The sequence below is a fragment of the Cydia pomonella genome, chromosome 12 (genome assembly GCF_033807575.1).
Source record: "Cydia pomonella isolate Wapato2018A chromosome 12, ilCydPomo1, whole genome shotgun sequence".
Lineage (NCBI taxonomy): Eukaryota > Metazoa > Arthropoda > Insecta > Lepidoptera > Tortricidae > Cydia > Cydia pomonella.
The window spans coordinates 1,349,778-1,376,276 of NC_084714.1; the positions used below are offsets into that span (position 1 = coordinate 1,349,778).

A 26,499-nucleotide genomic window follows, 5' to 3' on the forward strand; every position below is an offset into this window, starting at 1 on the left:
GGTTGGTCCTGCTCACGTCTCATGAATCATCCTGTATAGCGTAATCGAATTATGTAAATGACAGATCGTCATAAAACATTTGTATCTCTGCAGCCAAGATTTATTAGTTGAAGATCGTTGCCTGCACACTTTTTTCTTCCGCGAGAGAAATGTGACACTATATGTACATCGCATAATTAAAGCGTGTAATATTTTTATAGGTTTTATAAAAATTGGACGACTTTTTTTCCATATGAAAAAATTCAAGAAGCAATGTAAGGTAGAAGTACTAGTGCTCGACGCTGCACTAGTACTCGACATGGGCACTTTATGTCAAAGTGACAAGGATTAAGTTCGAATACAGAAAAATCTTCGTTGTTCAAATTTAGCCTATATTTCCATGAAATAAAGTGCCCATGTCGGTGACTAGTGCAGCGTCGAGCACTAGTACTTCTACCTTATCACTACTTTATTTTTTTGTTTTAACCCAAAACATACGTCACAACTGTCACAAGACACAAGTGACCATGTACAAAAAAAAACAAAAATAAAAAACAATAATAAATTATGCTCTGGTAATATTTATAATATTTTAAAGTATACAAACAATTTGTACATTTTCGGGTAATCATAATATTTATTGGTTAACCAACCAAATACAAAACCACCTGGAGCTTTGACTGAACGACCTGACTTTAACCTCCATTATTTGATTATGTAATGTTTTCATCTACCCACAACTGGCTTAAGGAGCCATTTGAGGGTAGATTATGTTTACTTTTATTTAAATACCTAAAGAAACAGAGTATAAGTTTAAGTTTGCTGTTATATAAAAAATACATACATACTGTATACTCTCTCGCAAGCTTTGGCCTGTGTCAGTAGAAAAAGCCGCGAAATTCAAAATTGATCCTAAGCGCCAACACTTTTCAAATTTGCACTATCTAAAACTGGCTTGTCCGAGTATAAAATACAAAGTACGAGAGACAAAAAAAAGAGAGGAAAGAGAGATCTCCCTTGAACAGTTGACGTTCTTCGTTGGGGCGGCCACGTTTCAAGGATGGCCGAGGTTCGCGTGGTTAACCGCATCTTCTACTCGGAGCGAGCTGGAGGAGGGCAAGCGAAAGCACGGTGGGCAACTTCTCAGGTATAAAGATGTGCTTAAGAGGCTGTCAATACCTAAAGCGCGCATACTGTCTATTTGTATCGGAGTAAATGAGATAGCACTGTCGCATGTTACTGGGCCTGGGCAAGGGAATAATAAGAAAAATATTTAAATAAAAAAAGTGGATTATTAGTGTAATATTTTACTGAACCACGGTTTAGATATAAATGTTTTGAAATTGTGATTTTAATTGCAGACCCATAAGTCAAAACAATAAAGACATAAAACCGTTTAAATGTGATTTTAAGACCAATCTTTGCAATTATTTTCTATCGAGCCGATTTCGTTCAATCATGTATCGAGTACAACCACGGTCTTTGAAATATAATTAATATGAACATATATTTTTCTTACTTGACTAAAACAAATAGTCTTTCTTAAAAAACTGTTTAAGTAACATCAATTTCAAGGACATTGGGTGTTGACAGCCTCTTAAGCGCCACCTGGACCCGTTTGTGTGGGAGAAGCAGGCGGCCGACCGCCCTGTATGGAGCATCAAGCCTTGGCCTGTATGCTTCTGGTCAGTATTACGCAGAACGTTTACATTGTTTACAAACAGCGGGCGCTTGAAACGTCAATTTGTTCGAGTGTTTGTCTGCCTCACTAATCGGCTAAGAGCTGATACGTTTCGATCGATGGGTTATTAGTTAATGAATACATAATGAAATACAGTACCGTCAGTACCCCTGGTGTAAATTTGATCGACATCATAACGTGACGAACGCGTTTGCGTTAAGTCTCATTTTGTATAGGATTTTGAGTTTCCAAAACGTCCCGCTTGGCGCGCTCTTTCTAAATCCAATACAAAATGAGACTAAACGCAAACGCGTACGTCACGTTTCGAAATCGAATTTATTTACACTAGGGGTACTGGCCTCTAGATATTGCAGATACATAAAACATACGTACAAAAAAAATTGGAGTAAATTTGTCTGCTAGTGCAAAGGTGGTAGACTTAAGGAATCATTGTCACACGAAAAATTACGTTTTATGTACAGGAATGTTCAAAAAAAGAAAAAAAATTTTTTTTTTTGTCGGATTTCACAAAAAATTATATAACATTTTTTGCTTCTGTTGCCATCAGGAATGCACCGTTAAAATCTCTCACAATGCTCACGGGCACCTTGTATAAATATAAATAGATGACCACTCTTAAAAATTTGCTAGTTTCTTTCAATTTTTAATCTACTTGGAAACGCCCCTGAGAGCAAACATTTATTTTATCAATACCACTTGTAAATAGTTTCGTTTATGCTAATGATCACCTCTCGTTCTTTATTACTTGACTATTACAAGTTCTCTATACAGTACCCCTAGTGTAAATAAATTCGATTTCGAAACGTGACGTACGCGTTTGCGTCTCATTTTGTATTGGATTTAGAAAGAGCGCGCCAAGCGGGACGTTTTGGAAAGTCAAAAATCTCATACAAAATGACACTTAACGCAAACGCGTACGTAACGTTTCGCTGTCGAAAATATTTACACTAGGGGTACTGATCCATACGTATTAGTTAACACTATACATCGCAACATTGTACGTTAATCGCATACGTCACAACTGTCGCCATTTTTAGTGTTCCTGTGTCGTGATTGGCTAAAAAGGCAAAGCACGTGACTGGTCAATTAAGCATTTAAGGATTTGTTACGATGTGACGTCATGATAGAAGGTAATTCAAGGTATTTCCATGTAGGATTAGCAGTACATTTATTTTTTATTGCATGATAATTGTCTCGTCAGATTTTCCAGCATAGGTATGCAATATGTACTTATATGCATGATATACAGCGTGTATTTTTGAGACTAAATTAAAAAAATCTTTCAGAACTGTTTTCTAGCACTACACCAACGTCTAGTTTAAGTTTGCAGTTACATCAAAAATACACACCGCATATCCAAAACCTCGGCCAACGATCATATTTATTGTATGAACTGACGTTTATCGGACATGGCTATGTACAGTCGAGGAAAATTATTATTTAGCAGTTTAAGGTTCACTTTATATTGGACAGCTCTTAGCATAAGTATGTACAACAAAAATTACTTGAACCGTAAATTGCTAAATAATCAATTTCCTCGACCGTACGTTACACGTACACAGAGCCATACATTTGGCGTGCCCCTCCCTCGCAAAAATCGGCAAACTGTTTTGTACAGAAAACTACAGCCAAGGCGTTGTCTCCTAAGCATGTAACTGAGAAAAAAAACCGGCCAAGTGCGAGTCGCGCTCGCGCACTGAGCGTTCCGTTTTCTTTTGATTTCGTTGACATAGAAGTTTGATTTTGTTACAACTTAAAGGTATTATAGACCTGAGTATTTGATATGAATTTAAATTTAATACCTCTACGCGTTCATGAGGAAAGGGGTAGTAAGTTTAAAATAATTAAACATTTTTATTATATGATGTAACTAAAAATGTACGGAATTTGCTATAAGACGTTGCTTCGTACCAAATTTCAGATTTCTGAGTTCACGGGAAGTACCCTGTAGGTTTTGATTCCCTTGCGAGTGTCGAAAATTTGCGGCATAAACGGCTGTATCTTTTGATTGCGTTTGTTTAGAAGTTTGATTTTTTTCACAGCTCTAAGGGACAGTAGACCTGAGTATTCGATATAAATTCCAGCTTAATACCTCCACGCGTTCCTGAGAAAAAGGGTCTTGACAGACTGACAGATGGACGGACGGACAATAAAGTAATCCTATAAGGGTTTCGTTTTTTCCTTTCGAGTTACGGAACCCTAAAAAATCATAAATCATAAATCATAAATCATAGCATTTATTCGTGATAAACTATGACATACAAAAGTATAACAACATAACAAAAGGAAGAAACATAGAATAAATAAATAGTTTACCACGAAATGGTCCCGCCTCGCCTCAGCATTAATGCTAACCCAAAAGTCAGCGCTGATCTTCCGGCGAGACCATTTGTGGGTCACGAACGCAGCTGTACGACACGGCATAAACATAAAACATAAAACTGAACGCGGCTTTGCGGCGGCGAAAGGGCGGCGAAAAACACTCCAAAATATAATAAAATGCGAGAGAGGAGAGGGCAACTGCTGTAAGTATATACGTTAGTTGTAAATAGTAGGTAGTTATGTTCGATAATAATAGCAATTACGGAAATAATTTGAATCACTTTAGCCTTCGAGTGTAGCGTACAGATAAGACGTAGAACTTTTTTTGGCGTGGAGTGAGTAGGCCAATGTGTACCAACATAAGTGTTTTTAGGGTTCCGTAGCCCAATGGCAAAAAACGGAACCCTTATAGATTCGTCATGTCCGTCTGTCTGTCCGTTTATGTCACAGCCACTTTTTTCCGAAACTATAAGAGCTATACTGTTCAAACTTGGCAAGTAGATATTATATTCTATGAACTGCATTAAGATTTTCACACAAAAATAGAAAAAAAAACAATAAATTTTGGGGGTTCCCCATACTTAGAACTGAAACTCAAAGAATCTTTTTTCATCAAACCCATACGTGTGGGGTATCTATGGATAAGTCGTTAAAAATGATATTGAGGTTTCTAATGTAATTTTTTTCTAAACTGAATAGTTTGCGCGAGAGACACTTCCAAAGTAGTAAAATGTGTGTCCCCCCCCTGTAACTTCTAAAATAAGAGAATGATAAAACTAAAAAAATATATGATATACATTACCATGCAAACTTCCACCGAAAATTGGTTTGAACGAGATCTAGTAAGTAGTTTTTTTAATACGTCATAAATGGTACAGAACTCTTCATGGGCGAGTCCGACTCGCACTTGCCTGCTTTTTTTATGTTAAAGGAGGCAACCGAGCAGACGAATCGCTTGATGGTATAGATAGTATGTATTTTCTAACATGATTTTTTCGGCTCGGGTCAAATTTAAAGCATTTGTTTACTTTAGGTAAAGCCTTCTTCAGTGCGTGTCATAGCAAAAATGTAGCTTGAAAAGCAACTATCGTGGTAGTATTAAAGTTCAAATGTATGTAACAACTAACGAAGCAAAAGGTCCCGGGTTTAAATCCTGGTAGAAGCATTTCTTTGTGTGTTCATCAGTTAATCACAGATATTTGATTCTGAATTATGGATGTTCAATTATCGTCTAGTACAGTCTGAAAATATCTATACGGACAAAATGCCAAAAATTATAATACACTACTCTTAATATTAGGGCAATAAGGTCGTGTATACATATTTTTGGCACTTTGTCCGTATCGATATTTTCAGACGTGACTGTACTTACACCTACAATAGGAGCGTTATTGAGACTGTGGGGTTAGGTCGATAGTGTAACATTGACCCTTACTATTTATTTATTGGCTAGTAAATCACTAATCGAACTGTCATTTTAGTATCTGGGAAATAAAGCTCAAGGAAATAAAAATAAATAAGGGAAACTTTAATAGTGGATTTGGGAACCGTTATTGAGTTATCGTGTTTGTGGTCCGATAGCCATTAAGCTGCGGGGTATTGTTATCTCTGCACGGTATGGGGGTGGATGTTTCGCCACATGGCGGGATGCAGAGAACTCTGCTTTGCAATCTTGCCCTTGACTATCGCACTTGTAGGTAGGTATATAATAATAATGTTGATTCGACGATCATTGTCCCAATAGTCGTTTCAGCAAACGGTCTCATAGCGAAGAGTCTCGACCAACACCTTGAGAGATTCTCGCTAGGTGGTTGGATCAAGGGTCAGATGCAGAAGGCGGTAATCCTGGACACGGCGCGTATAGTACGTCGTTTCCCCTCTCTGCAGCCCTGACCACCACCGGCAGCATGGGCCCCGCCCGGCTGCCGGCGGCACCCTAAGGTTATGTTTTTTATAATGTATTTGTATGTTTTTGTATTGTTTTGTAAGTGTTTTTATATTTTACTTTTATATTCATATTGTAAAAAACCTAAACTAAGACCCAAAATAAATAAAGAACATAATAATAAATCTTTATTTAGATTTATTATTATTATTTACCTACCTACATAAAATGGATAATAGAGACCAAACATAATTGATGGTAAAATTGTTGCCTTTAAAAAAATTAATAGCTTGTGACAATACCCGCTGTCTGTTGTTTCTGCTCGTGACATTCGCTGTCTGTTAATGGGAGAGAATAACTAAAAGAAATCCACGTAAAATATCACAAACTACGCAAATTAAGAATCATCTTCTTTTGAAGTTTCATTTAGATAAACGAGCCTTTAGAAAAGAAGGTAAAAACATATAGATAATAAGATATGCTGATCAAGGGCGGTTGATACACCTGTATAATGTATATCAAGTGCACAACGCTCGACCACAATAGCACATACATGCCCCATTCGCGTAGGAGTTCCAGTTTGCTCGGCAAACATACTAGAATTTACGGGGACTGATTTACAATCAGCAAACTCGGTGTGTACTCTTATTTACGGTTACGAGCAGAAACGATGTATTTTGTTAGGAGACGTAACAGTAGGCTACCTATCATGAATATTCTTCTTAAGATTATGGGTATAGAAGAAATGCCTCCTGCCCACACTGTGGCAAGGAGAGCAGATGGCCTACCGCGAACACCGAAGTTCGCAAATCGCGGACAGCTCATGCTGTGGCAAGGAGAGCAGATGGCCTACCGCGAACACCGAAGTTCGCAAATCGCGGGCAAACTTTATCTTTTACTCCAATTAAAGGCGTAATTAGAGTGACAGAGAAAGATTTATAGCCCTAACTGTATGATATACGCAGCAACACGATATAATGACTTCGGTACTTTCGGTAGAGATAAATTAGACGAGAGCGAACTAAAGGATGTTGAATTTAAGGATGCACTTCTGTTTTACAGAATAAGAAGATTTGAGGAGTTGTGGGATATAACTTGCAGCTGCAGCAGGGGATTGGGCTGAATGATGAACGCAACAAGTGATCGACAGCCAGCCTGCTTCCGGTCGGGCGTCCCTGCACTACATCTACTAATTCTACCATCAACATTGTAATTTGAAGTGGTCAAAAGATACGGAGCTAAAAGACGCTATCCATCACTTCAGAAGATTTTATGATAAAATTGTATATAAATGAATTTATAGTTCTCGAAGATCGTGGTAGGTACCAGCCTAGGCGTATCGGAAGTCTACAATCGCGTTCCCGAAACCCCGTCCACAAAGCGCGCGGTGGAACACCCCAGGGGGTTTAGTCCGTGGGAGTCGGACATACCCACTCGGCTTCTCCCGTGCCAGTGGGATCCATAACGGATTCCCCCTGGGTCAAAAAAAAAGGTACTAGCCTAGGCCCTAAATATAGACATACCTAGACAATTTTTTGAAATCCATACTTACGTAGTAGGCGAACTAAAGCGATGTTTAGACTTGCAAGAACTTGGATGCAATTTTCATTACGTTACGTTTATCTATTTAAACTTTTGAATACAGTTTACCTTAGTAGTCAGCAATGTAACTTAAACTGCATGCAAGTTCTTGCTAGTCTACGCCTCGGATCATAGACACAGCTATTAATAAAATAATGTTTATGGGTTTGTGTCATGCGGTCATGCCGGTCATCCTTGGTCCTCAGTATGTACTCAGTTAAAAGCGCTAAAAACGGCCTGTAAACACTTCCTATCGACTGATGACGATATGATTACCGTGTGCAGTATGTTGACTCAATAAACGACCCAAACATGAGCCTTGACAATCTGATAACTACTTTCTGCCTGCGACTGTCTGCGTTTGATGATGATTTCGTGATAAATCTATATGTAGATCTTCCTATGGACACAAAGTATCTCCATACCAAATTTCACCAAAATCTCTGCAGCGGTTTAAGCATAGACAGACAGAGTTACGTTCGCATTTATACCGGCCGTCTCTCGTATGACTTATTTGACTTAACCCCGATACTCGTATCAACACTATCAACCATGACGAGCAACTGGAGGCCGAAGAGATACTGACTTACTGACCCATTTGTAGAAAAACAACCGATAAGCGCTTTTAATAGTACAACTTTTTTTTTTCTTTTTATTATCACAAATAGTATGGTACATTTTAAACTTGTGTTAGGTTCGCCAAACTTACGTTTAACGGCGAAATGAGGCACTCATTTTCAACGTTAGTACGTTAATCTAAATTATATGATTAACTTATAATACTAAGGTTAATACATATTTATGTCATATTAACACAGTATAAGTTGTTGTAGTATATTTACCTATCCTATTTATTTATTCAGTCATGCGTTGTACCTATTAGCAACTTCTTAATTTTTGATTTAAAGATGTTTTTACTAGCACATTCGTCTTCTACTGATAACTCATTAAATATTCGCGGTGTGATATAGCTACGTGTCCTTTACTGATACTCATATTACACGCGATCATATTTAGGATGTATGATAGATTCTTTGCCTTGATTGTCTGCACATTATCCGATTCGATGTCGCATGTCAGATGACCCGTGGAAAAAAACAGCCGTTAGAGTGTACCCTATAGCCTAATAGCACAAAGCCATTTTATTTTTGTACTTGAATAATAATTATTACTGAATAAAAAAGATTATATATTTCTTTTTTTTTATACTACGTTGGTGGCCAACAAGCAAACGGCCCGCCTGATGGTAAGCAGTCTCCGTAGCCTATTTACGCCTGCAACTTCAGAGGAGTTACATGCGCGTTGCCGACCCTAGCACTCCGCGTCCTCGGCAACCTTACTTACCGACAGGAACACAACACTATGAGTCGGATGTAGTGTTATCTGGCTGCGGTTTTCTGTAAGGTGGATTTCGGATTGGATAATGTGAAAACGCTTTTTGTTTCGTTCCGCGTCTGACCCTGACGTACTATACTGTTTACACTACTTGTACTGCAGTGATCGGTCTCAAAAATAAACTATCACTCGCCTGAGATCACTCTTCTTTTACGATTCAATCGTTTTTACGATTGAATCGTTTTTACGATTGAAGCCCACATGTTTGTTTGTGCGTTTGCGGCTTGGCTCGCGCCCTGTGATGTTGGGAAGGAACCCATGGGACCTTTCCTACTGTCATTGAGGTTTGTACGAAATGGAAGTTTGGGAGTCAAGGTCGTTTTCGGGTTTCGGTCATAAATATAAGTCATAGTAATTTGGTTAACGTCTCTCCTGTAGACATACCTAAACCCAAATCTATAAGGAATTTTGGACACATATGTAAATCGGATGACAATGAAATATTATGATGACATCGAGCTGATCTGATGATGGAGACAGTAGGTGGCCATGGGAACTCTGTGATAAAACAACGCAAACCAATTGTAGGGTGTTTAGAATTGTCTCGATAAGTATTAGGTAGTTGGTTGTGGAAAGAAAAGTACAGTCAGGGATAAAAGCTTGTACGCTTAGCTTCTTTTTATTGCTAAAAAAACCAAACTATAGCAGGTTATAAACCAGTATTTTTTTTAAATAATCCTCAAAGAGTTTTGTGTTTAGCAATAGTTATTTGTGGAAAGTTGGTTTTTCTTGCGAGGGACTCAAAAACACAGTAGTGCCAGCTGCGTTGCGTTGTCACGCGTGCAATAGAGTATTTAAGAGCAAGTTCGGTCTGGCCAGCCACATTAGGGCTCATGCTAGACAACGTCCATAATGTGTTTATTTGGGGTCGCCGTCATCGACAACGATGAGGAGGACTATATATATATTATATTATTAGTGAGAACATATTAAAGGTAAAAAAATTGAACATCAACTTAACCACATTTCTTTAAATTTACGAATGAAAGGTATCATCATTATGACGAAAGCTTCTAGAAATATTCCTGTATTCATGGCCTTCACTAAATTAAAAAGCTACTTTGTCTCACTCCCTGGAGTGGCGAAAGTAGGCATGTTTGAGCTGCTGAGGTGAAAAATATGTGTGCTAATAATTGCTACAGTTTGTTTACCTTTTTGTTTATCCTCAAAGTTTTTAGTTGTATTTTCCACAAACGTCTAAGCAAAACATAATTTTGAGTCACAGCGAGGACATTACGGTGAGTTTTAGATGTTGGTTGAATCATGTGGGTTTGAATTGTATTCCTTGGTTTAATCCCATTTATTTTCTGATGTTTAATAACTCTCTCTGTTAGGCCAATGACCCTGCCTAGGAAGCCGATGGTCCTGGGTTCAAATCCTGGTAATTTATTCGTGTGATGAGCATGGATATTTGTTCCTGAGTCATGGATGTTTTCTATGTATTTATAAATATGTATATATTATATATATCGTTATCTAAGTACCCGCAACACAAGCCTTATTGAGCTTACCCTGGGACTTAGTCAATTTGTGTAATAATGTCCTATAATATTTATTTATTTATTTAATTGCAATTGGCGTTATTCATAGACGTCTGTCAAATCTAACAAGCCATGGATAATCGTTTGTCCCTTTCCGTCTCTTTGACATTTGTATTTGTTAACGAGAGATACATTTAACAGAGATTGGCCAAGTTTCATGAAGAAGGGGATACCAAATGATGTGATAGTGGTTCTACTGTCTGCGGAATGCGAATGTCTGTGTTCAAATCCCGATAAGAGAATTTGAGTGGCGAGCACCGGGGGCCTAGTCAAGATGACAGTAGTACATCGACAAACGCCAAACGATTGGGAAAAACGTATCGGAGCATAGAGGTACAATAAGTATAAAGATGAAATGCCTCCGCAAAACATCTTTTTTGGTGACTGAATAGACCGATGCGAGAGCGGCATACTCTGCCACAGAGCTGGCAAGGGAAATTCGCGACGGGCTGTGACGTTTCGCTACGGTGCCTTTTTCCCCTTTTGTCTGCCAGTGCCGCAAACCAGGCCTCGTCGCAGAACTTGCGACCATCTCCAACGCACTTGCGCCACTTCGTTCGCTTCTCCGCAAGCTTCTCCCAGTTTCGGTGGTCGATCTTAAAAGCTGCCATATACCTCTTGGCGTAGTCTTTATAGCGATTTGATTTATATACGTTAGGATTTGTGATAATTTCTGGCCAGTCATATTATAATTACTTACGTATATTTTTGGAGCTTGTTAACCTCTTCTCTGTGATAAGGATTCTTGCATTTTTTTTCGAGATTGTCTGCTCTATGGTTTAGCTAACACAATCGAGTGTTTTTTACCACAACTCGCAAATGAAAGGTTAAACTAACAACTAATTTATATAAATAATTGTGCATTTACAAAAAAATAAACACGTGTGACAAACCAGACGTCCCAATGGTTCGCAAAAACTGTAATGACGCAATCTAGACTAAATTAATCCGTCCTGCCCACACACTTCAACACTCTTGTATTACTATTAAAAGATATTAGCTACATATTATCAGTTATTCATAGTAGAATAGTGCCACGAGTTTGTTCGCTGAAGTGTATGGCGTTCTGCGCCGCCATTTTTTGTGGCAACTGGATTGTCAATCGTAAACCTTTTACAACCAGATTTACCGCATATAGTAAAGTATGATTGGCACTGGGATGGTATAGACAAATCCTCTAAAATAAGTATTTATCATCAGTTTTTAAACGCTGGCAACATTTTACCATAAACAAGAGCCATAGAGCTGCCTAAAGTTTGATTTTTCATAGATTTTTGTTAGTTTTAAAATAGGGTTGTTTCCAATTTTTTGAAACGCTTGTATTACGTTGTATATTAACTAAAAGTTGCCCTAAAATTCAACTTTTATACTAAAAACGGCTTTAAATATGTTAAATTAACAAAATATATTTAGACCGATGCTTTCGCGCCCAAAACGCTCTTTGAAAATTGTGTGACGTCACAGTTTACCGTTTGACACATAACTACATACACACGTAGAAGATACGAACTGTCAACTGACATTTGTCATTTGTTGTTTATCGCCTAACTATTAACAGTGTCAATCCGAGAGTTGTGACGTCATCAGAATCTTCAAAGACGTTTCGAGTTTAGTCACGTGACGTGTGCGAAAAGATATTTTAAATTCAATATTTACAAAAATATGGTCATTACAGGTCCCCTAAAAGTAGTTTAACATGTTCTTATAATCCAAAATAATTTATTGGGATACAATTCTGCCCTAAGATTTGTAGATGGAAACAACCCTATTATTGCCGCCAATACTTGTCCATCACTGGAGCAGTAAATCATAGTTTTAATTAGTTAATAACATTGAAACCATTCAGTATCTTTGATTAAATACATCTAAAATCTAAAAGACGAATAGGACAATCAACTTTTAACGCATAAAGCGTATTTTTTTTAAAGTTTTCGGTAAAATATCAAAAATACTCCAAATATTCTCTGCAATATTCCATGATTGGTGCCGTTCATTATTTACAGAGGCGTTTATCATCATATATATCAGCTTTCAAATTAGAAATATTTTATTAGACTACATGCAACTTCTTACAATAGGTTTGGACATGGGACAGGTATTCTACTGTGCATTCAGATCAGCGGTGGCAGCATGGTTCCATTTTTATCACTTGTCATTATGCCCGTCACTTTCGCGCTTAAGTACATACTTGTTAGAAATCAGAAATCAGAAATCATAGCATTTATTCGTGATGAACTATGACATACAAAAGTATAACAACATAACAAAAGTAAGAAACATAGAATAAATAAATAGTTTACCACGAAATGGTCCCGCCTCAGCGTTAATGCTAACCCAAAAGTCAGCGCTGATCTTCCGGCGAGACCATTTGTGGGTCACGAACGCAGCTGTACGACACGGCATAAACATAAAACATAAAACTGAACGCGGCTTTGCGGCGGCGAAAGGGCGGCGATCAGGAACGTGACAGGCATGGTGACAAATGATAAAGATCCAACCATCTTAGCCCTACAGATATAGGTACTGTACGTAAGGTAAGGTGATGTGTGGTAAGAAACATAGTTTATTTTGCTCGTATGAGGTATTCGCAAGTATCTCGTATTCGCAAGAGAAACAGTATGAGGTTTCCCTACAAGTGTTTCTTTTGTCCCATCCCAGTGTTTCTCTTCCCCATCTATCTTTATGTAATGTTCTGTTCAATTTAATTGCCGAAGATTTCAAAAACCTAATGAAGAATGCCAGTTTATACCTGTATAATTGTACATTTTGAATACTTACTGTACTATTTTTTATTTTTTTTTAACCAGTGTGTAACCGCCATACGATAAATAAATAAATAATTGAATTGAATACAAAATATCAACATCACCCAGCCAAATGTATGGGAGAGTCAATTTTTTTTGGCGATGATGGTGTTGGTCCCATAGTAAAAGTTGCTCAGTATGACCTATACACGGTGCTCATGAGGAACCCGAAAGATTTTAAACACGCACTTCTGAGGCCAAAAGAAGGAAAAAATGATATATGAGTTTCAGTAACTTTCGCCAAAACAATTTTAAGTTTTGTTTTCTTTTTTCAAATTTTGAACGTATTTGTACATAAAAAGTTAATTTTATGGTAAAACTGGCACTAAAAATATTTTTTTACGATTTTTTTTGTAAAAACTAGTTCTTGCATAGGTTACTTGTATTGTCACTTTTTGACATCTATCAATAAAGATATTTAGACTATGCCCCATAATGGCATCGTCGCGATCAAAAAGGCGTTTTGCACGTTACAAAGTTACAACTTACGATAAGAAGATGTTTTTTTTTTACATTGGTATTAACTCTGAAACTAACCGAAATCCAGAAAAGTTTATATGACATTTTAGTCTCTAAATGTGATCAGTATACACTGTCATAATCTTTCGGTTTCCTCATGTAGCACCTTGTATATTCACTCAGTAAATTATTGCAGGTGACTAAATTAACAACCTGTACTATGCGTGCGATGTATATTATGTGTATTTAAATTTGTTTCAGTTTCCTATCTACCGAATGACGTGGTAAAGGTGAATGAAAAGTGACTCAGAAGACCAATGTATTCAGCGAGGCCATGCCGCAGATAACCAGTAAAGTTGAGCTCTAGATCCATTATAACTATATGCAAATGAAGAACACGCTTATACTGGACAGTTTACCATCGTCCATAATTAACTGACAATTAACCTTATTGCAAAGGCATAAGGTCCACCGATAGTCAGTTATAGAACAACCCGTGTCCGAGACATGAGCACAGAATAACTAATAGTACTACCGTAACATGAGTGGGTTTTCGTACTTGATGTTTGATTCAGTCTGTGGTTTGTGGTTAAGATCAATTAGTTACTCGTACTAGATAGTACCTAAAGTGCGTGTGCAGATTTATGAAGCGGATCAACACGTAAATATTTCTGATTTTGATCAGTAAAAAGTTTTAGTGATCAATTTCGTGATGAAAGCCGAATGTTTGTCTTCATGAGTTGTTACTCATTAGCTTGTAGTATATGTAAAGTCGCCACTCTAGAACCTTTCTGCCTCATCGGCCATCGGTTCTGCGATCAACATGGCCCGCCCAGTGCCACTTAAGTCTGGCAGTCTGGTCTGGTGAGCTGGTCTGGTTAAAGTCGCGGGAAACCGTTGGTTGAGGGCAGCGAATGAGGCCTTTGTCCAGCAGTGGACATCCTTCGGCTGAGATGATGTATAAAGGAGGTATAGATTTCGGCAGATGAGTTGAGGTGAATGAATACACACAACGCAGATACATAAGGAATAGTACTAATTGTCAAAACGGTAGAGAATAAACACATGAGTGAATGTGATTTAGGTATTTGGATTATTACATTGAAGAAACTTATTCTTGCAGTTGGTTGTCAACGTTGCTCCAATAGCAATGAAAAAATTACACTACAAAATGTCGCTGTTATTACCTACACATGAAGTTGCTTTGTATGCGATAACCACATTAATCTTTGTATCTTTAGGTATTTCAATAAAAGTAAACAAACAGTTTGTCACATTTTCGGGTGGTTATAACATTTATTGGTTAACCAACCAAATACAAAACCGCCTGGATCTGTCACTGAACGACCTCACTTTAAACCTACATCATGTGACTGATTATGTAATGTTTTCGTCTACGTTCAATTGGCTTAAGGAGGCATTTGAGGGTAGATTTTGTTTTTTTTTTAATACTACGTCGGTGGCAAACAAGCATACGGCCTGCCTGATGGTAAGCAGTCTCCGTAGCCTATGTACACCTGCAACTCCAGAGGAGTTACATGCGCGTTGCCGACCCTAACCCCACCCCCCTCGTTGAGCTCTGGCAACCTTACTCACCGGCAGGAACAAAACACTATGAGTAGGGTCTAGTGTTATTTGGCTGCTGTTTTCAGTAAGGTGGAGGTACTTCCCCAGTTGGGCTCTGCTCTAGATCTGGAATGACATCCACTGGCTGTGCCCTACCACACAAGGCGAGATGACATTCACAATGCCCATACCTCTCTTTTGGACGTAGTTTAAGGACGTACCCGGGTCCACGTACTTTAACCCACATTATGTGATTATGTAATGTTTTCATCTACCCTCAATTGGCTTAAGGAGCCATTTGAGGGTAGATTTTGTTTACTTTTATTTACATACCTAAAGATACAGAGTATAGGTATTGGGTAGGTATATTAGTCTTTAACAGCTGAATGATGACAACGACGTGACCACGACTACGTTTTGCTACTTTAATGTGCGTTATTCATAAATCTTTAAGTAATGTTATGTTCCGTCTTCGTCTATCTACATTCTACCCTCTGTCTTTACATAGGTTGAGGGAGTTGAGGTATCTACGAGTATATGTCTAGGTAATCAATAAATCTTCAGATGTATTCCCACTGAAAAACTACTACATGCAAAGTGTAAAAAGGCTTAGCCATTTTCGGTACATTATGAAATCAAAACTCAACTTCCTAGCACACTCGGGAAAATCGAAAGAATATAGCGATCGATCGGAAGCAACCTGGTTAAATACTCCATTCAAGCTTACCTACTAGTTTTGTTTCAGTTTGCGCGAATTTTTCGAGCGACTCTGCGTGGGGCCAAGCTACCGAATTGTCTGAAAGCTATCCCAGTAAAATCAACCATGTTATTTTGCACTCTATCCCATTGTAATAAGGCGAAAATTTATTGTTTTAACGTCTACACGGAAGGTAACGGTGTTTCGAAAGATCGATTATACTTGTATGAGTGGAATGACGTAAGAGGCACAAGTGGCTAGTATTTCTGGATATACAATCATCAATCTACTGACTATAGGTAGTCTCTATCTCTTTGCAATAAGGGTTAAGAATAGTTAATTATTATACTTAACTGTCAAAGATGGAACGAGGAAGCTTTGGGCTTGAGCAGATTGTGGTCCGTTTCAATCATATATAGAAGAAGAAATAATAATAATGAACAATGCCATGTTTTATATGTTTCTTTTTGTATTATATTTTTATGAAATAGCCTAATGTAATCTGAAAAAATAAATAAAATGAACAAAGAACCTCGAAGAATTTGATAAAAAAGAATCCGGCTAATCTGCACATACTTCGTAGTATCGCAGTGACAAGTGTAAAAATGCCACTATAAATGACATATTTATGGTGGCACTCTTACATTTGGTCCTTTGCCAATATAGCTTGGACTCACTCTGGTACCTAATGTACTTATTAAACGAACTTATTATGCATTCAATTGTTATACCTACACAGAGGTCATATAGTCATATCACTAAATCTCTGTTTCTAATAACTTCAACATCAATGTTTACATAAAACTTTGCATATGTATACCTTTACCTGTAACTACTCATAATTAACTTCTGTAAGTACCTACTTACTTATATACACTCGAAACCTCAATTTATTTTAAGGCCACTTTTTGTACTGAAACGTGTGGTTCGCTTCTAGAGTTACTCATTATATTTAAATTTTTTATCTATGACATTACAATTCAAAATAGCAGTAATATATTTAGTTTTAGTTTAACGTACATTAGTGGATTGTAGGATTTGTAGGTCATTTATCCTGGTGATGTAACTAGGCAGTAGGCACTGACACAGATCTACGCTAATTCTTAGTTCATTATTGCTCTCGTACGAAGCGGTTTGCATTGTAACGGACGAGTACTGACGAAGGTGTCTGCATATTGTACCTTCGTAGTATTTATGTAGCAGGTAGATCTTATTTTCTTGAAATAATATAACTTTTAAGGTCATAATGGGGTAAAAAAATACAGTTTATTTTGCTAGGGACAAGTGAAACAGTTATGAGGATTCCATACAAGTGGTTTTCTTGCACCAATGTTTCAAACAAAACAGGAAGAAAAACAGTATTAAACGGTTCGAAGAATGAGATACGATAACGATCAGGTCTGGTTGAGATAAGTTCTCATTTAGATATCGTTTGTATGTCGTATAGGGACCGTGCGCGTTGGAGGGTCTGCCATCTTGTGGCCTGAATCGGAACAATAAACATGTACATTTACACGTCACGTGTTTTCTTGGGCATAGTAGGTTCTGCCATCTTGTGGGCTACATCGGAACAATAAACATCACATTTACGCCTCGCGCCAAAAATCTGACGGCTCCTGTGCTGCCTCCTACAGTTCATGCACGCTCCCTATAACAGAAGCAGCTCGATTCGAATAACCAATGTCACTTTGACGTTAGAAATATCGTAGATAGATCTTATTGGGATCACAGCGGAATCGAAATAAACGTCAATTTTAATTTAAAGATCTTAAACGTGTCTTAATCATACTTCGAATCGGGCCGAAAGTTAATCATAATGTAATCGATATTAGACTATGATCGAGTAACAAATAAAGACAAGATTGAATTTAATGTTATTGTTCTATGTAATCGTATTTATTATGATAATTTATGATTGACCAGAGACAAATTCCACAACCTATTTATCTGACAGATTTATTACATATTTGAATTATTGTCGATGGAATGACGCATATTAGCAAGACTAGCAGTGGACGATTAAAATAAAAATATTTTACACCACACCAACTGGTAAAGGAGCTCAACGAGGGGGGGGCGGGTTTAGGGTCGGCAACGCGCATGGAACTCCTCTGGAGTCGCAGGCGTATATAGGCTACGGAGACTGCTTGCCATCAGGCGGGCCGTATGCTTGTTTGCCACCGACGTAGTATTAAAAAAAAGGTAGGTATATATTCTTCGTGTTTTTCGTGTTCCGAAATATCCGGACAGAAGTCCGGATAATCACCCTAAAAATCCTGTTATTTCGTACAGGCAATAAGATAGAGGATGGCCAATGGCCATAAATGCCAATTTTTTTTGACAGTTTTCATCATCTTCCTCGCGTTGTCCCGGCATTTTGCCACGGCTCACGGGACCCTGGGGTCCGCTTGGCAACTAATCCCGAGAATTGGCGTAGGCACTAGTTTTTACTTTTTGCTTTCGTTACTAATAATTTTTATGCAAAGTAATTAGCGAGGTAAATTGGCAGCGATTTTGGTAGCCCAGATGGTGCAAATGTTATTTAAAACATCAACCTTCTATGAAATTATAACTTAACATTTGCACCGTCTGGGCTATCAAAATCGCTGCCAACTTAGCTTAGTCTGCCTTTAGAAGTTTTGTATGTAACACTCTGAAGTTAATGATGGCAAAGCAATACAAACTAAGAGTAATAGTGAACTCCTTTGTTGCTTGTACTAATGATTGCCGCGAATAATACCTATATGAAGGGCAACATTTGCTCTCAAACTAGGTTTATTACAAAATACAGCGTACAATCGACACAGCTGCCTGATTGTAAACCTTATTTCTAACGAGATAAGATCGACTTATGGTCAGCGAAATCGTTATTATCAACAGCAATTTTTAACTGATCAACAATGAACCTTATATGTTCGCAATAACGTATACAAATTGTCATCTAGTCGTGTGGACCATAGTGTGATAGTTCGTCTAAATCTGGTGCCAATTATACGATAACCTGACCCGGCAAAGTGATTGTTTATCTGTTCGCAATTAATCAGCTCGTCTTCTGTTATCTCGAGAATGTTATTGACTTAAATGTTTTAACTAAAAGACTTTTAATTTAACCTAACCTTAAGTACAACTGCGCAGCTAGGTCAGCTATTTTTGTTTTCGTGTTTCCTATTCCAATCTCCAAAAATGTGACAGAATGGAGATTTTTATTTTTTATATTTTAAACTACTTTAATCTTTTTTTATTTTATACTAGCTGTCATCCCCAGTGTAGTCGTGGCAGTGGCAGACCGAGAAAGAGATGGCGGGACGACTTGGATGCGTTTCAGCGGGACTGGCGGGATCTTGCTCAGCACAGGGAGGATTGGAAAGCTAGAGGGGAGGCCTTTGCCCAGCAGTGGGACACACAAATAGGCTAATAAAAAAAATCTATATATATATATTTTAAAAATGCAACGAAAAGTATATGTAGAGGGAACTGCTTGGAACTATTGGAACACAATTTTTAACTTCGTAACTTTGTTTGGACTAGTTAGGAGGTGAACAGGCATTAAAATTCCCTGTCGTAGCCCTTGACAAAGTCAGTAAATGCAAAATAACAAACTTTCAAGAGCGGGTCTCCAAAACTATACAAGATTATCGAAAAACGTTTCCGAGATATAAGTAAAAATCGAAAAATGGGACCTTCAACCCCACCCAATATAATTGCATATGATTTTATTTAGCATAAAAAAGCTTTCTACCGGGTAACGAAAAAATTCATTAAATTTTTGTGCTGTTAACCTGAGCTACAATGTTATAGGTACCTGCATAATTATTCATTAATTCATTTTCAACCTGCCTAAAATGGCTGCTTGAACCACGCTCGGGTTAACTCCAACACATGGTTTCCAGAAGGGTCAGCACGTGCCTCTTTTTTGTGGGTTTAAAAAACAAAATGACAGGTGGTCGCGTGCCCATAGACAAAACATTTTGTCTTGTCTACTAGTTCATCCCTATTAGGCTCTACATATACAGGGTGAATTTTAAATCGTGAATCGTTATATATTTTTTGAACTCTATACATAGTTAACAATAACTTACAATGCTATTAAACCTAAATTAAGTACATTTTTATTTGATCAACTTTTAATTGGATTTGTCCTATTTTTTTTGATCTCATAGTCACCCTACATGCATGTTTCGTACTTGTCATGAAAATTTCAACATTAGATATCCAACCTTCTAATATTGAAGTTGGCTGGATAGAATTTTGGCATTTTGTCAGTAATGTCAACATCCCCGACATTGTCAACATAAGTATTTAAATCGTATTTACTCATAAAATAATTAAGTTTTATTACGATTAATGGTATTAAAATGCCTCCACCGTATCCGTACACGAACATACAAAGGTTTGATATGGTATCTTGGTACGCTCAGACTGGCAGAATTGGTCAAACGCAAGAACTATTCGGAAGAAGGTATCCTGAGTCGCCGGTACCGAGACAAAATTTAATTATGAAGATGGTGTAAAACCTACGAGAGTATGGCCAATTTACTGTGCCTATGCACGCTCAGGCTCGCGGTCGACCACGACTTCTTCCGGATAGGCTGTACAGAAACATACGATTATTTTTTAATCGTAATCCTCAAGCGAGTACTAGAGCTGCTGCACGTCTTTTTCACGTTACGTTTGGCAACTGCTTAATGCATCAGGGCTACATCCGTACCACTTTCAGCCAGTCCAAGATCTCATGTTGGCTGATTACGGAAAAAGGAGGGCCATGTGCCGTTGGCTATTAGAAAACCTGGACACGAACATACTATGGACTGACGAGGCAACGTTCACGAGGATCGGGCTATTTAATGTACATAATGAGCATTGGTGGAGTAGAAGAAATCCTCACGTTACGAGAAGAGATGCCTATCAAGTAAGGTTCAGTCTTAACGTGTGGGCAGGTATTCTGAATGATGCATTGATTGGACCATATTTCATTCAAGGACGATTAAATGGACAAAACTATCTCCAATTTTTGATAAATGTGGTACCAGATTTGCTAAGAGAAGTGCCGGAAGAGTACTTGATTAATTTGCATTATCAGCACGACGGAGCCCCGGCTCATTTCCACCGCGAAGTTCGTGCTCATCTGGACAGAGAGCACCCAGGCCGCTGGATCGGACGAAACGGGCCTATCTTATGGCCACCGCGAAGTCCCGATTTGACTCCCTTAGATTTTTATCTTTGGGGAGACATCAAACGGCGAGTTTATGAACAACCGTCTGAAACTGTAGCGGAACTGCGTCAAAAAATCGTAAGAGCTTTTGAGGCAGTAAAAGCCGACGTTTTTGTGTTAAGAAGAGTAAAGAATAATCTCAGGCGACGAGCAAATTTGTGTTTGGAAGTCCAGGGCCAGCATTTCGAACATTTATTAAAATATGTGTAAATAAATAAATTTTTTGTTGCAATATCTGTTTCTTTTTTATGTGAGTAAACTACAGGATGATTTTGAGTGTTTAAGTAACAAATTGCACAATGCATTTATTGCATAATAAGATTGATAAGATAACCTTTGCACTTAGATAAACATTGCGTTGCAAGTCACGTGACTTGTGTAGGTTGACCAAGGCGGATAACAAGTGAGGACGCACTTTCTGTTTTTGTTCATAATTAATTAAGCGGGTCCTTAATTGTAATTAACACTAGTGCTCTGTATTAGCCTTAAGTAGCTTTACCGGTAAACGTGATTACGATTCACGATTTAAAATTCACCCTGTATTGCTGCATTTGATCGTTCGATTGAATTCGTTGCTCCTCAGTAAACGGTAGTGTATCGAAAATCGTATGCAGTTGTCGTTGACGTCTGTAAAGTCCATGTCGCATCTTGGCCCTTACATTCGTAGCAGATATATGTAGCTATATCCAGTTTATGCTGGTCTGTCCGTGGCAAAATGGCTGGTAAGCGTAAATAATGGTCTAAATCGATTGCTTTTCCTTACTTCCTGCCATTGTTTTTAAAAACACAGTTAAAAAAATATATTTATGTAAATATTTGTTAAGCTGTGATTGTATAAACTTAATTAAACGATGAACTCTGTGCAAGCAACACTTACGGGTACCTACTTTGTTTTTATTTTCAGAGTTTGAAGAAGAACACCTTCGAATTTTTTTTATCAGGCACTATGCTCTTATGCATTCGCCAAAATGAGTTTTCAAATCACGTATTCGGAAAAGGCTTTTTGTTCTCTGCTAGCAGGGATCAAAGTGGCACTTTTCTTACCTTCTAGGAGCGATCAGTTGGCACTTTTCTGTCCTAGGACACTTTTTTTTGCATATCTACTATATTGTAGCTTAAATTATATTAGGTGATGTGGAAAGCAGTATGTGTGACATGGTTTCAAAATTATTTCCACCTTGCTACTTTCCATCCTTCGCTTCGTTCCGGATTTAATGTACGCCCTCGCCGTAAATATGTCATTTTGCTCCCTTGTGTCACAATCTTATATTTCAACATACCGTGCTTTATACTAAATAGGTAGGTACTGTGTCTTTTTATATTGAAAAAATGGCAGATCAGTCAAGAAAGGAGGCTATCGAACTCTCATTTTAGTATTTAGGAAATAAACATCTACGTAGGTAACGATAATATTTAGTAAGATACTTATGAAGATTAAACAAGATCACGATGAATCATTATGTTTGGATAGTTCCGTTACGTTGATGTTCGTAAGTATCATCCCTCTTTTGAGTCACGCATTTCAGATTAGATGTGCGTGATTCGCACATTCCCGGATTTGAGAAAACGCGCGGATGAAGCTTTGATTTGGGTCGAACATATTTAAAGGTGATCGGCCTTAAAATTGTGGTGAAATAAACGGTGGGTAAACGTCCTAGTGCTTGGCATGTGAATGCCTAATAGATAGCAACCTGCTGTCTCAATTGACAATGGCTAAAGTTTAAGAGAACCATTGTGCTGAGACAGTGACGAGCGCTCGGACGTCTACCTTGACTATGTTACACAAAGTCATACATAGTCCCAATCTTTAATCTCTGTTTTTATATTCAAGATTCTAAAAAGGCAGTTTAATTTATCAACTTAGATTCCAGTTAGAGTTTGCACGACGGATCTGAAATGTATGGGAAGATACGAGGATCCGGATAATTTTATATAATCCGGACCCGGATTGCAAACCCTAGGTGCTACACGAAGTACCCGATCATCCTTCTTCTATGACAGATCAGTCGGACAAATAGGGGCAAGAGTAGGAACTACCTATTGTTCGTTATAATTTCTCGGATTTAAAACAAGGACGACCTGCAAATACTGTATTTTACTAGAAAACCTAAATAAGCTTAATTTGAAGTTAAGTATAGTAATTTTCTAACACGATGGGTACGGTCTGATTTGTTTTTGTTTTTCATGCCATGCCATTGACAAGTTCAATCCTTTATAAAAAATATTGAATCCCAGAAGGACAAGAAATACATAATTATCTTCGTAGCTTATGGCTCCTCTACATGATGGCCCAGCGTAGGCCAGTCCTAGGGACGCATTTATGCGTTAGAGGGAGCAAGTGATATTGCCATCTCATTTCACCGCATAGCTGCGTCCCTTGGACTGGCCTACGCTGGGCCATCGTGAAGAGGAGCCATTAGAATATGTCATAATTATTAAAAACACATTTCGTCATATTAGAAATCAGAAATCATTTATTTCTACTATTACCAGTAGAATCGTTTATATATAGGCCCTTTGTAGATTTAATCAGCTTGTCAGAATCAGTGCGGTACCGCACCGACTGCACCCAAACAGATGACGCTGCTGTATGTGTCCCGCTCCCGTTTACACTACCTTACAATTCTTACAAAGGTTGAGGAGATCGTAAAGTATGTACGAGACAAATCCGGATTCATCCTGAGGGTCGTGAACTTAGAATCTCGATCACAATGTGAATTTTAATTATTTTGTGGTGAGCGCTCCGACTGAACTCTAGCGACCTTCACTAAGGAGGAGTTTTGGTCGAAGAGTGTCTAGTTTCGGCACTTTCGTGACACTGCGGGCACAGCTGCGGGGTTGCGAACTGCATCGCAGCCATAATTGCGTGTTTTTCGTTTTAAGATATATGGTATAATGATATGTATGTTAGTTTTGAGGTACTCATCTATAGGCCAATAGTGGACTGAAAATGAAGATTCATTAAACGAGGGTCATTTTTTTTAAAATACTGTGCACTGTCATCACCGCTTGCTTAATGACATGTGTTGCATTGCCCATTGTGTTTGAAAAATACATAGGTAGTAGATTAGATTCGGCAATCTAATTGTCATTTTAGTTGGTATATGAATCATACAAATACAGATTAGTCGACCCTACGGCCGATGCAGAATCAACACTATGTATCTTTAGGTATTTAAATAAAAGTAAACAAAATCTACCCTATAATGGCTTCATAATTACACACATCAGCTTCAAGAGCTGCTAGTGTATCAAATAAAATAATAAATAAGCCAGTTGGTATTGTATTTGGTTGGTTAACCAATAAATGATATAACTACTCGAAAATGTTCAAATTGTTTGTTTATTTTTATTTAAATACCTAAAGATACAGAGTTATAGCCAAGCAAGGAGCATTAACCGAATCAACACAAGCAATAAGGGACATAAGATCCCCTCAAGATACGACAAGTTAGGGGGCGTCCATAAATTACGTGAGGTGTTTTTTCAATTTTCTGACCCTCCCTCCCCCCTTGGTGAGATGTCGTGAGATTTTATTCAACCCCCTCCCCCGTCCCCCAATCTCACGTGAGATTTTTCAGAATGTGGATTTATTACGTAAACGCGTTGGATTGTTTATTGTAAAAAGAAAAAACAATTTGGTTCGTGCTTTTATTTACGACTAGTTTAAGCATGTACATACAATTTGGATTAAATGGACCAAAATAGTATAATTTTTTTTTTGTTTCAATCAGAGAATAAATTGCGTGATATTTGTCGAGACCCCCCCTCTCCCCAACGTGAGATTAGATGAGATTTGACTCGACCCCCTCCCCCCTTTAATCATCTCACGTAATTTATGGACGCCCCCTTAAACAATGCTCCCCCAAGATTCAATGATCAAGGGCCCGTGTGCAAGGACCATGTCGGCCTTGGCTTGCCTTACTTGGTCAGAAAGTGGGTTTGAAATGAGTAATGAAGAATGAGAATGAATCTTTGTTTAAGATAGGCCTCATTCAATTCAATTACTAACAGTAAAATTTTCAATGCAAGACTCAAGAGTTATCTTTTAATAAAGTCGTACTATAGTATAACCGAATTATAGACGATAGCTGTACTTAATTATAGTTTATTTAAATGTTTGCTGAGTTTACGTTTTTACTATGTACATTAATATGTACTAATGTGTATTATTCTAGTAGGATACCAAAGTGACGATATTATTATTTATTGTTGACATATCTTAGTTATTAAATTTTAAATTTCTAACATTTTTATTTTTATTTTGATTGACATTTTATTTTCTTGATTGATATTTAAATCTTATTGACATGATACAAATTTCAGTTAAAATTAAGTATACATATATTCTTCAATACTTTTAATTAATACCATCATCTTGGGATCACTAATTAAGCTTTAATTTCTTCAATATAATATAATGTTTTAATTTTAAGCTATGTTCAATACAATATTTTATTGTTATGAATGAATAAAGAATTCCGTAAACAATGGCAAACAATGATTGATTTCAATCGTACACCCTGGGATAATAAAAGTATGGAAAGAACGTTGTTTTCTTTATTATGTCATGTTTCTATAAGTAATTATTATTGTAACCAAAAACTTACATTAGGCAATTCCAAAAATTTTAAATAAACCCTATGTATTAAAACATCCTAATTTAGTAATATTGTAAAAAAGGTAAAAAATAGTCATTTGGAAAAGTAACAAACCTATTGTCCACGTCCCGCCTCGGGACCACGAGTATGATATTTAAGACTATTACTTATTCTGTGCCCCAAAATTCGAGCCCTATCAGGCCTATAGAGGGTATGGCACAAAAGTAGGATGGATGGGTAATCAATTGGCTTATCAGTCATTTTATTATCTAAAATTTGGAATATACCTTATGCCCCCTAGCCCTCAGATATCCCTCTTAAGTTGTCTCTTATCTATCTTATTGAGAACCTATGTAAGAATTTTGGGTTGTTTATGCCACATACATATTTTTAAATTTAAATTTAAATCCTGATGAGATTTGCTGCCAAAACAGATCTACATTATGCTAGGTCACTCTATGTTAAAATATAACGTGGGTGTCAAAATCGTGGAAGTTTAAACAATGGTGCATGGCCAATAGTCCCTGTTTGGCAATGTTATGATCACGAATTCCCTAGTAGATATGTGGGTAGGAGTTATGTTTTTAATGTTTCAATATATAAGTAGGTAGGTAATAAGCACCTAGGTAGGTACATAATAAAAAGCATGTGTTTGCTTTCTGGTTTATCTAAAATATTTTACAGACCTATCATTTTTCTACCTATTTATTAGATTAGAAGTACTCTATATATTTATTTTGCAATCCGCTTAATTT

At 37.4% G+C, this 26,499-nt stretch overlaps 1 protein-coding gene across 2 annotated transcripts in view; it reads right to left on the minus strand.

The window, feature by feature from the left end:
- Positions 1-26,499, minus strand: part of LOC133523232 (protein trapped in endoderm-1) — a 66,097-nt gene that overhangs the window by 39,221 nt on the left and 377 nt on the right. The gene's annotated exons all lie outside the window — the stretch shown is intronic.